The 12,194-nt window shown below is 42.4% G+C and overlaps 1 protein-coding gene across 6 annotated transcripts in view; it reads right to left on the bottom strand.

The window, feature by feature from the left end:
• The window catches only part of BNC2 (basonuclin 2), a 456,753-nt gene that overhangs the window by 284,278 nt on the left and 160,281 nt on the right, over window positions 1–12,194 (bottom strand). For 5 of the 6 annotated variants that reach the window (XR_003093497.1, XR_003093498.1, XR_003093500.1 and 2 more), the window contains exons 6-7: window positions 3,358–3,460; window positions 2,707–2,780 (exon numbers count right to left, since the gene is read on the bottom strand). The exons of the other annotated variant lie outside the window; for it this stretch is intronic. The gene's annotated coding sequence lies outside the window, so the exon portion shown is untranslated. The remainder of the gene's footprint in view (window positions 1–2,706; window positions 2,781–3,357; window positions 3,461–12,194) is intronic. 6 annotated transcript variants of the gene reach the window in all.

Genomic DNA, 12,194 nt, shown 5'->3' with positions numbered 1-12,194 from the left:
CCGCCCCCTTTGACCCACCACACACACTCCCCTTGAGGCCTGAATGCACTTGTGGCAATAAAACATTCATGCGACTTGGAATTTTAACACAATGCCATTTCCCTAGTTTAACCTGAAAGGAATGCACTAGTCACAACAGACTACATCATCCTGCCATTAAGTCCTGCCAAGGAACCGCTTTTTTGGCTGTGCAGGGCCAGCTCTGACGGGAAAGAAGTATACAGACCCACACACAGAGCACAGAGGGGCCACCTCTGCTTCCTCAACCTTATCCAGCAACACCCCGCTCTTAACCATGACCCCTTGCCCTGCTTCAGCATTGTGACAGGCTTGTGATGCATGTGTCACTTCAGGACAGTCCCAATACTGAGCCGGCAAGCATTTCACTAATTTGCTGATCCGTCTCCACAGGCACTTGGTCACTTGCCAGAGGGTGACCTTTTTGTGTGAATATATATTATTATTCCAGTTGAAAGTTCTGTGTTTCTACATAAAGATCCTTCCCCTCACCTTTAAAAAAGACAAACTTTTCATCTGCCTGTGGTAATTATGTTATGATTACATGGTTTGCTTAGGGGACTAGTTACCAAAGCTGCCAGCACTTCAGTATTACAGTGGCATTTTATTTTTTTTTCTGTAATTAAAAAAGACAAAAGTATTTCCTTGATGATTACTGAGAAAGCTGATGGGAAAAGGAAAGTGCTAAGAGTCTCATCTGCCCTCTGTTAACCCTTTTATGGAGTGACAGTATTATTCCAGTGTAAATAGGAAGTACTGTTTAGGAGCACTGGCTGTAAGAACTGTTTACCTGTTATTTTGCCTTTTAAAACCATAAATGGAATTTCTAGATCCCAGATTTTTCTCTCTCCTATCTGAGTGTCAAAACAAGAGCCAAGGCCTGGGAAGAAGTTTCTGGTGCCCTGGCACTTTTTCACTGTGCAGTTTAATAACCCTTGCTTTGCCATAGGACATTAACCAAACAAGTAAGAAAACACATCTCAAACCACTGATTCCCAGCAGTTACATACCCATAAGTATTCTGGAAGCTACATGGGAAAAAAGGGAACTGAATCACTGACCTGGTACCCCTACTCTGTCCTTTAAGTAGGTTGGTACAGATAAATATGTACATAAAACAAAATGAGGAAGTAAAAACAGACTTAGTTTTGTAAGAAATGACACTGACAAAACTCAACCAGCACTCTCTTGTGCCTGACTAATGTATAATCTTATAAACCATCACATGTCTCATGATTTTTTACAGAAAGACACAAGAGGGTAGGTCCCCTGCCCAAAAAGCTTACTATCTAAACTATAAATTAGTACTGAAAAATGACAAAAAGGTGTGAACGAGCAGTATATATGCTTATTGTTATATCTTCCCTCCTTTTAAAGATTGAGTAAGATATGGAGCCAGGTTCACAAAAAGGAGTCTGATTACACCAAAAGCTAGGGCAAGAAACTTAACTAGAAATTCCCTAAACATACAATACGCAAAAGAAAATATTGCAAGTAAATACAGCAAAAAGATAAAGATGATGCACTGAGTTCATTGGTTTTATTGACAAGGACTAAATGAGATTGTTAGAATGCAACAGTATTGTTTTCCCTCAGCAGTTTACTCTTGAATGTGTTCCTAACCATTGGCAGACAACTTTGCCCAGGTGGTCTGGGCTATCGGAGATCTCAACTGAAAAATGCATTTTCAGGATTTTCCACCCAGGTACTGTATTTTTTAAAGTGATGTGGAACTTCCAGTATGTAGGATCTGACAGTTCCCGACAGTGGTCAGTACTAGATACTTCAGAGCAAGGTGTGAAAAGCCTGAAAATGTTGGACAGTTTTTGAACAGCTCGTAGAGAGAAATAGTTCTACACAACTTTTATCCAGTTTGGCGTTCCCTATGTAATCCATGAAAACCAAGGTCTAGATTGAACATATATCCTGGTTTTATTGAGACAGTCATGAGAACTTCCTGCAGGTTGTCAGAAATGTTCCTATATTTCCATTTCTGTTGAAACTACTATTTGTATTTTAAGGGATTCCTGCCTAACAGCTACAAAAAAACAGTTCTTTATATAGTAGAACATACTGTGTTTATCGTAAATAAATAGTCCAGAGACAGATGCAGATCCAGAATTTTACAAAGAGGTATGCAGGAGCAGTGATCAGTGCTCCAGGAGTGGCTCTAGCCTCCCAGGCTCTTCTACCCATTCCCACTAGGGCACACAGACTACATCACAAGAGCAGCAGTCAGGGACTTTTTAAAATCCCCAAAGCAAGTAAGAATTCCTCCCCAACTCCCCTCCGTACTCAGAAGTACATCCCTCCTCTCTTCTTGTCTCCTCCCCCACCTGCCACTGCTGCTGGTCTCTGCTGTCCTGGGGACAAGGGGACCTCCAATGTCACTCCAGCTGGGCTATGCAGGGGTTGGGCTCAGGTGGGGAGAGTGGCAGCAGTGATGGTTGGATGGTTCCAGGCTGGTGCGGAACACTCAGGCGAACCAGGCAGAAGTGGGTAACGGGCCCACACCTACTGTTACCACTGTCCTGGGCTAAGCCCAGACCCCCTGCAGCCTGGCAGGAGCAAAACAAGAGCTCTCTGCCACTGGGACAGTGGCAGGCAGGGGAGGGCAGAATGGGAGAGGAGGGAAGATGACATGCCTCTGATCACAGAGGGGAAAGGAGAGGGGGTGGGGATTCTTACCTTCTTCACGGGTGCAGCCATGACACTGCACTGCCCTCTGAATCTGCCTCGATCCAGGAATGTAAGTGTTCAGTCTGATGAACAGCATTCGGAATGAAGAGAAAAGTCAAACAAGTTTAAACACCATCATCAAGGTTTGAAAAAGTGTTATCAATGTTCACTTCCAGTAACAATGTTTCATGACAGACTCATTCAGAGCACAGAGTTATTAGAGTATATCTGCCACCCTGAGAAATATGCCTCTGCCATTAAAGAATCAGAATTTGGCCACAGCAATAGCAGCACAAACTTATTCTTAAAAGTGAGACAAAGTAAAAAGTCATAGCGAGTTTTTTTAGGGTACTGAATGACATATGCCTGTGATTTGTGAAAATATGGCCATTTCTTTTGGTCTGTGCTGAAAAAAAAATCCTAACAAGTGTGAATACTCTTGTTGCCCATTTAAACAACTACACTCTTAAAAAAAAACAACAAAAAAAAAACACCCCCAAAATCCAGAACCCACATCTTTGGTCTCCATTGGAATTCAACACTATGTCTTCCATAGGTTGACCCTGACCCCTATTTTCTTACAATTATATATTTTTATTTCACAGAATTTCTCCTGGTTATTGCATGATGAAATGGGGTAAACAGAAGTGTTCCAATTACCTTCCCTGTATATTTCCTTCTTTTGCCATGAATTGTCTTCTCCCCAAGCTAAACAGTCATAGTTCCTTAGATCACAGCAATGCACTCACAACTGGCAGAAGCTCTGACACAAGACAGATAAAAAAAAATTGAGAAACCATGCTCCATAGTGCAGAAGTGACATCACTGTGTTTACAGTTGCTCTCTCTTCATACCATTTCCATTCAAGAAAGAGGATGACAACCAAGGCTAGAAATTCTCTTGGGAGTAAAACTGAAGTAAATTTGAATTAGCAGATGACAGACTGGAGCTTCTCTACTAGGAACAAGACTAAGAAATCGATGTGGTATTCACCCCAAGCACTAAGTACCCAGTGTTCTATTGATTGAGGTGCTTTTCTGGAGCTTGCCTTTCTTTACCCATCACAATAAAGTTTCAGTTTCTCAATACTGCTGCAGCTATTGCTATAATTTTTCATGAAAACCTGGAAAGTCGTAGTTAGAGCAAATAGCAGGGCATGGAATAGCATAGGACTCCTGGGTTAACATGCATGCGTTGCTGACAACATCCAAAAATGTTAAGTGTCTAGGAGATCCAGCGATATGTCATAGTCTACACTATAACACTAACCAACTTTGAGGAAACCAACTCAACAAAATGAGTTATGAAAAGACGTTTCATCTCATTTGGTACTGCTCTATCTCCCTTTGGACCACCAGGAAACTGTGAAATAATATAAGAAGATGTCAATAAACCACTAAGAAGTGAGGACACATAATAATGCGAACCATTCCAAAACATCACTGATTGTAAACCAGTTCACAACCACCGCAGGTTAAGAGGCAGACACACAGGACAACTGAACCACTCCCAAATGTCACTGGTTGGGAACCGTTTCAAATTGTGTGAAGTATTATGGCTCCAACACCAGAGGGTGGGAGTGACCACACAGACCAGCATGCCCTGCAGTGAGCAAGTGTGAGGAAAGTGACTGCATTCATGCTTTGTCGGTCCCAGGAGATAGGTGACCTCGGGCTAAGGGCATTTTCACTTGCAACTGACTGAAGTCTGCAGTGTGATTGCCTGACTTAGATGGGGAGCAGGATGGTTAGGGGGTGCTCGGACCCATACTTTTGTGTTCCCAGGTCCAGGGAGAGTAGCATGGGTGGCATGATGAGGGGGCATAGGAGGGAGTGAGGACACAGGTGGTTGTTAGAAAGATAACTTTTATTAAATAAGTTATGAAAGGGAGCTCATTGATAAAAAGTGCCAACAAAAGGGGAAAAAAGTAGAATTCTGGTTGCATACTGAAGTGGACAGTTACAACTGGGTGGGCGGAGAAAGGAAAGAAGTGTTGGATGCCTGCAGGATTGACCAGACCCATAGCATGGAACACTATGTCCACATGTAACACTGAATCAGTTCACAGTGAACCGATTCAAAATTGTACTTGGTTTTCCCAGTACTTGGTACTTGGGATTGGTACTTGGTACTTTCCCAGTACAGGTACTTGGATTGTTCCTGACAGCTGTAAACGTGTTTAACAGGTTTGTAAGTCTGTCCACTTCAGGTTTCATAGTAGTTCCTTGTCACCCTAAGTGGTGCTGGGGAGAAAAGGGCTCTACCTACTTACTGTTGATCTCCCCTGATGAGTTTGTAGGCAGCCACCACGTCCCCCCTCAGCCTCCTCTTGCTGAGGCTGAACAGGTTCAGGTCCCTCAGTCTCTCCTCATAGGGCCTGTTCTGCTGCCCTCTCACCAAAAGGGTGGCCCTCCTCTGAACCCTCTCCAGGCTGGCCACATCCCTTTTGAAGTGTGGCACCCAGTACTGGATGCAGTACTCCAACTGCAGCCTGACCAAAGTCGCATAGAGGGGGAGTATCACCTCTCTGGACCGGCTTGAGATGCACCTTTGGATGCATGACAAGGTATGGCTGGCCTTGCTGGCTGCGGTCTGGCATTGGCGGCTCATGTTCATCGTGGAGTCAATAATGACTCCAAGATCCCGTTCCGCCTCTGTGCTTTCAAGAAGGGAACTCCCCAGCCTGTATGTATGCTGTGGATTCCTTCTCCCAAGGTGCAGCACCCTGCATTTGTCTATGTTGAACCCCATCCTATTCTCATCTGCCCACTCTAATAGTCTGTCTAAATCTATTTGCAGCCTGTCTCTCCCTTCAAGTGCATCCACCCCGCCCCACATCTTACTCTCATCAGCAAACTTGGACAGCGTGCTTTCCACTCCCTCGTCCAAGTCGTTGATGAAGATGTTAAACAGTGCGGGCCCGAGGACCAAGCCCTGGGGTACCCCACTGCTCACATCCTGCCAGGTTGAGTACAACCTATCTACCACTACTCTCTGGGTGCACCCCATCAGCCAATTTTTTACCCATCCAACTGTGTAGGCATCAATGCCACAGTCACTTAATTTATTGATGAGGATGGGGTGAGAGACAGTGTCAAAGGCCTTCTTAAAGTGTAGAAAGACTACATCCGTGGTGACACCATCATCCAAGGATTTAGTTACTTGGTCATAAAAAGCAATCAGGTTGGTCTGGCAGGACCTGCCTTTGATGAACCCATGGTGATTGCCCCTTGAGCATGATCTCCCCTGCTGGCCCCCCACAGATGTGCTCCTTGATGATTCTCTCCAAGATCTTCCCAAGCACCAAGGTGAGGCTTACAGGCCTATCTTCCCAAGCACCAAGGTGAGGCTTACTTGGGTCCTCCTGCCTCCCTTTCTGGAAAATTGGGACCACATTAGCCAGTTTCCAATCCCCCGGCACCTGGCCAGATGACCACAAATGCTCATACAGCCGGGCCAAGGGCTCCACAATGACCCCTGCCAGCTCCCTCAACACCCTTGGGTGAAGGGCATCTGGACCTGCAGATTTAAAAATGTCTAGCCCTTCCAGAAGATCCCTAACTACATCTGCACTGACTGAACGCCTGACAGAGCTATCCCCAAGACTGTCCCTACCTCTGGTAGGTGGGATGTCCCTGTCCCTGTTCAAGAAAACAGAGACAAAGAAACTGTCAAAAATATCAGCTTTCATCTGGCGTAGCCACAAGATTACCATTTGTGTTTTGCAGGGGCCCTGCATTGTCTGGTGCCCTCTTCTTGCTTTCAATGTACTTGAAAAAGGACTTTTTGTTTTCTTTTTAACTACATTTAAACTGATCTAACTGTTATGCCCTTAAATGCATTGACATATTAAATGAGACAATATCCACTATCTCTTTCACGTTTCCATGGATTTTGTGGGAGTTAAAATTAATCTGATGCAGAAAGGAAAGAGAAGTTATACCCTTTGTTCTTTACCACCAAGACCCATTCCCACTGCTCCCCCAGCTAAAGAGCCTATCAGGAAAAGATGCAACTAGAATTCAGTTCTCCAGGAGATACCATGAAAGGAATCTAGATGGCTTGTTTCATAGTCTGCCCACCCCAGCAATTGTCTGAGAAGAAGGAAATCTATTCTCAGATGTTGCTGCCCATTTCTTCAGCCCAGGTCAAGAACCCAGGGTATAATAAAATATACAGGACCATTTTTCATGCTAATCATAGTCAACCCCGGATGATATTGTGGATGAAAGGAAAAACTAGCTGAGTATTAGAAGTTAACCTTTTCAGAGCTCCGACTGCCTCTAGAGAATGCTCAGACAGGTATATGGGAAGAGATCCAGTTAGTCCATCAACTATTTTGTGGGAGTGGAGACAATAAGACAGGAGGAATATATATATTTTTATTTGGTCCCAGCAACTAGAGAAGAAGATAAAGGTACTGCTCTTAAGAGGATCTATGTACTTTTTTTTTTTTTTTTTTGGTAATCTTTAAGTCACTGAAAGGGCATTGCTATAGCAGTGGCTCCATGGAAACTGCCTTATTCTTCAGCCATGTATACAATATGAAACAAATGGTGAAAGTCACACATTTAGCATCAGGAATAACCCTATGAAGTTACAGGCAAATTAACATCTGGGTGTTTGCCTGACTCCTCTTCCAAACAATATGGTTCCATTCCCACTCAGGATTTGGAGCCAATTCAGAGGATGGTGCCAGAGGGGCCAGCTGCACAGCCTTGAGGAGGAGGCATGCAAAGGAATTCCAATCTTCCGTTTCAGGTTTCTGGCTGCTCCTACAGGTTCCTCTGTCTCTGGAGGAGTATCTGAGATGGCTGTCATCCTCCCAGACTTCAAGGAGTAAGGCAAAAGGATCTCTTGAACACAAGTTTGGTATTGAGCTAGTATGATCCTCCTCCAGTTAATCTGAAATGAACTGAACATTTAGCTGCTATGATCTAGTTCTGTAAGATACAATACCACCATCTTTCCTGGAGATCCCTCCCCGTCCCTTCACCCCCACAAGTGGTTGAAAATAAGAAGTCCTCCTTTCACCAACCAAACATGAGTCATTGTGATGTTTGCTGGGAATGATCCAATCTAAACTAATGACTCTCAGCATATAGAGTGTAGTAGCCTGTAGTACAATCCTTTATTCCCAACTCCAGGGTATGCACTCTAGAAAGAACTAGACAATTCTCCCTCCAAGTCATCTTACTCCTGGTAAAATAGCAAATTAGTTCTACAATATTTTAGATATGTGAGGACATACATGTGGACCATTACCTAGTGTTGTGTGGGTTATTTCAATATAAAACAGGAGTCACTTGCTATTAAGATGAGCTTGCCATTAAGAAAAATAATCAGTGGAGAATGAGAAAAGACAACCCTCCATCCAAGAACATCAATATGGCCTGTCACTCAAGTTTTCTTCTTGTTGGCCAACCATGAATTATAAATGGGAGTCTGTTGGGGGAAAAAAATCACTCTTAAACCAAATTATAAAGCAGAAGCAAACAGCTGCTTCCTCTTGGAGCTTTCCCCAGAAAGATATGGTGGGTCTTCGCTCTGTCTGTCTCTATCACTGGTTTAAATTAATAATCACTAAGAGAACTGCTAAAGGTACATGAATAAAATGGTTTATTAATTAATACACCTTGGGAAAAACAGTAAAGTTAACTACAAAGTACAACTACAAACTAGATAGTGAAAATTCTATAAATCTGAACGTTGTCAAAGACCAGAGAGATTCAGAGAAAGATTTATTGAAGGCTCCGCCAGCATTCGGCTCTGTCTCCCCTTCAACCCAGTACCAGAAGCTTACCTACTTTTGCGTGGGTTACTGGTCACTTACAGGGTTTCAGGACAGTGACAGCCAGTATCCAATCCCACCTAGGAGGAGGGGTGATACCGGAATCAGGGGAGCCACTCTATAGCACTGTCGTGCATCTGATGGGGAATTGTCAGGGAGCCAACTCCTTCCCGACTCCAAGCAGCCTCAGCAATGGATGATCCCCGGTGATAGAAGGAATCTCAGCTCCATGCTGTGGTCCTGCTCGTGTTCTGCCTTTCGCAATGTCACTCATTTCATCCAATTTATCATTCTCTCTCTCTCTGTCTATTTCTCAGTCTGTCCTTTACTCAGTCCCCTTGTTGCTCACACTCTCTCCTTCCTGTCCCTTCTCTCTCCCCTCACACACACACACCCACACAGAGAGCCCTGTCCTCATAGGGTCTCTTAAAAGGCCTTTGCGCACGTTCCTCCAGGAGGTAGCACATGACACACAAATGTGCACCTGACTCTCCACTTCCAGAGCCTTCTTAGACAATGATCCAAGCCTAAAGTCCACTGGGTTATACACAGTGCATGAGCTGGCCTACTTATAACAAATCTCAATGGAATTCCATAGAAACCATAACTATACTATAGCCATAGGTCAGTTCCGGTCTCACCCTCAACAGTCTGCATATTTCTTCTTGCACTGAGCACTTAAAATGCTTATAACTTCTTCAAAGAAGTACAAACTGTGGAAAACCCAATGATACTATATATTTAACTCTATACAAAGGCAAGACAATCTCTTGGGTCAGGGACAGGACTGGTACCATTGCAATTTCTAGTTCCATGCTTTATTCTGCCACTCAGGCACCATATAACCCCTTTGTGCCTCAGTTTCCTTATCCAAATACTTACCTACTTCACAAGGGTTCTGTAAGACATGAAAGCGTTTTCTCTGTGATTCATTAAAGAAAGGTGTATGCATGCACACATTCACTCACACCCAAAAAGTAGATACAGACATGAACATTGAGTCAGTTGGGTATGTGTGTTCCTGGTAGGAACATAACCAACTCATGCAAAATCATAAGCCAACTAAGAAAAAGTGAAAATATACACTTATTAAAAATTATACTTATTTTTAATTTGAAAAAAGCTGATACTTTCATGCGCTTTTTTTGCTGAGTAGCTACAACAGTACCTCTGTGTTTCCTTCCAGTTTTCTCAGCCCTTTGTTGTGTCATGTTAAGACTGAAAGATCTCTAGGTAGTGACTGTACTGGAGTCTACACTACAATTCATGTTGCAACTAAAGCAGAAGTCACGTCTAGATGTGCTAGCTTTAATTTAGCCAACCTCAGTAAGGACACAAAGATGTGGAGACATGGACTAAGTGTGGGCTGCAGACATCTCCCAAGGATCCCAAATGCATAGGCTGGTGGTTATCCAGCTAGATTAACTAACACAAGTGCCCTTGTCCATGCTCCATGTTATTCATCTTGACACTGAGATACCCATCTCACTTCTGGAAGCTTTAGAAGTAAATCAGCAACATTGTAATAATAAACAGGAGTCCCCAGTAGCAAATGACAGGTACCCTCTTTGGAATCCTTTTCAGTACCTGAACATTGTTTTAGTTGTATTTATTTGTTAATTAGCTTAATCAAAACTAGAACAGCTTTATTTTTACTCATACAGCCGTCCTCATTAGTTCTTCTGCAGGCATACACATTTATTCTACCTCTTTTCTGAGCAAGGTCAAGTAGCTTCTTTGAAATTTGTCCTAAACTACATCTCAGCTGGCACTAGGTAGATTGAGGGCATTCATGCGGCCCTTGCTTCCGTCAGTCTCCCAAGCCAAGTGTATCACCTGCATGATTAAACTAGTCTCCAGTGGCCCAGGGCACCTCTGTTAGTCTAAAGTAATAGAAATGTATACATCTGCATACATGGCATATCAGATGCACTTCAGCATGGCGTCTCATGTTTATGTAACATCAACACAGCGGGACACATTTGGGTTTGTCCTTCTCTGCAGGCTTTACAAAGTTACAATGGCGATGCTAGCAACGCTCTCTGAACAAGGCAACATGTTCATGTAAAAACATGACCTGCCTCTTCTAGTTTCAATTCTGTAACTCATCAGTGGTCTCAATTAGCCTCTTAAATCACAGTTAAAAGAAAGTTGTTTAATTCCTTCACTACTATGGGGCCACACATTCTACAACTATTATCCCCCAAAACTATCTCCATGGCCTCCGTCAGAATATTATACAAGCCCTACTGTATGTTGCATTAGAGATTCAACTGTAAGCACCTCAAGGCACAAAACCTGTCCTCCTCTATATCAGAAACGTAATGTGAAGACTGAAAAAAAAACAAAAAAACAACACGCTAAAATCTAGTAGTTTAGAAATTTCATAGTTTAATATCCTCTGGAAAGGTAACTACTAAATCTTGCAAGGCAAGAGGATATTTTTGCACAACAAAGGGCCTGATCCTGCCAACATCTCTCATTGCCTTTACGTGGACTATATTTTCTTCCAAAGAAACAGGACCTAAAAGTGGCACTAAATACTATCCACCTCCTTGAAAGCTTATAATAGCAGCTCTGGTTAAGATGGTGAACCAAGATGTTTTTATTTCCATTTAACTGAGGTTTCACACATCATTTGAATTCTGAGTGCAATGCAAGATTAATCAATTTATTCACCTCTGCAAGAAACTCTATGAGGGTTTCCAAAAGAGACCCCATCTAAAACAACAGATCTGTAATGTTATAATTGACAGAAAAGGAGCGTTTCTAGTGATCAGAAAATTTAAGAACAATCTTAAATATCAGTTATATGTTGCAAATATATTACCTTAAACTATCAGAAGTAAACACTGGTAACAAGGAAAATAAAGATTACAGCAATGCAGAGTTAATGAATATATAGTGTAAAAGGATGCTATCCCACCACTCAGGGCTAATTTACAATGCAATTCCTTCTTAGGCTCCAGAAACTTTTCAAGTTACTATGCCAAGGAACCACAAATAAAAACGTCATCATTTTATTAGCTGTTTTAAACAAAATGTAATGTTAATTTCATGTGCAAAATCTTCATTACTGAAATACATGTATTAGTAGTGTAATTTAGTCAATTGGGGCACAGCTACAAATCTGTCAGATCCCACCACAACAAATATAAAGTATGACATGGTACTGGAAACATTAAAAGACAAGAGGGAGACAGAATGAAAGGAAACAAAATGAGGAGAAGAAAGGAAGAATGAGAATAAGAGAGAAAACTTGTAATTATCAGCTTCCAATCAGAATTGAAAATTCACAGCTAACAGCATATTTCTATACAACGATATAAGTGCAAACTGCTCTTGAGTATCTAACAAGCAACCAGATGGACATTGAGACCAAAGATATATAGTTTAATATTGCAATTAAACATCTTTTCTGATTTGATGTATCCCTTCCATGTCTTCTCTCCTTCCCCTTTGACTCAGCCACTGTACAGAATACTTCAGCACAATGCAAATGAAATAAAAGAACAATGTGTAACTTCACTGGAAATCCAGGCAGTTAAATGTAGCCATCCATCCTTGCAACCCCTCCCTTTCCCTTTCTTCAGTTCAGCCAAAACCACTATATACATATACACACGTGCATATTACGGGCTTTATGTAATGAGAAATATGTTAATTTATTCAGCTCTGCGAGGCACATTTGGTGAGTGTATTACCT

Source organism: Alligator sinensis, unplaced genomic scaffold, assembly GCF_000455745.1.
Source record: "Alligator sinensis unplaced genomic scaffold, ASM45574v1 scaffold917_1, whole genome shotgun sequence".
In the NCBI taxonomy this organism is placed as follows: Eukaryota; Metazoa; Chordata; order Crocodylia; family Alligatoridae; genus Alligator; species Alligator sinensis.
This window is presented reverse-complemented; position numbering and strand designations above follow the sequence as displayed.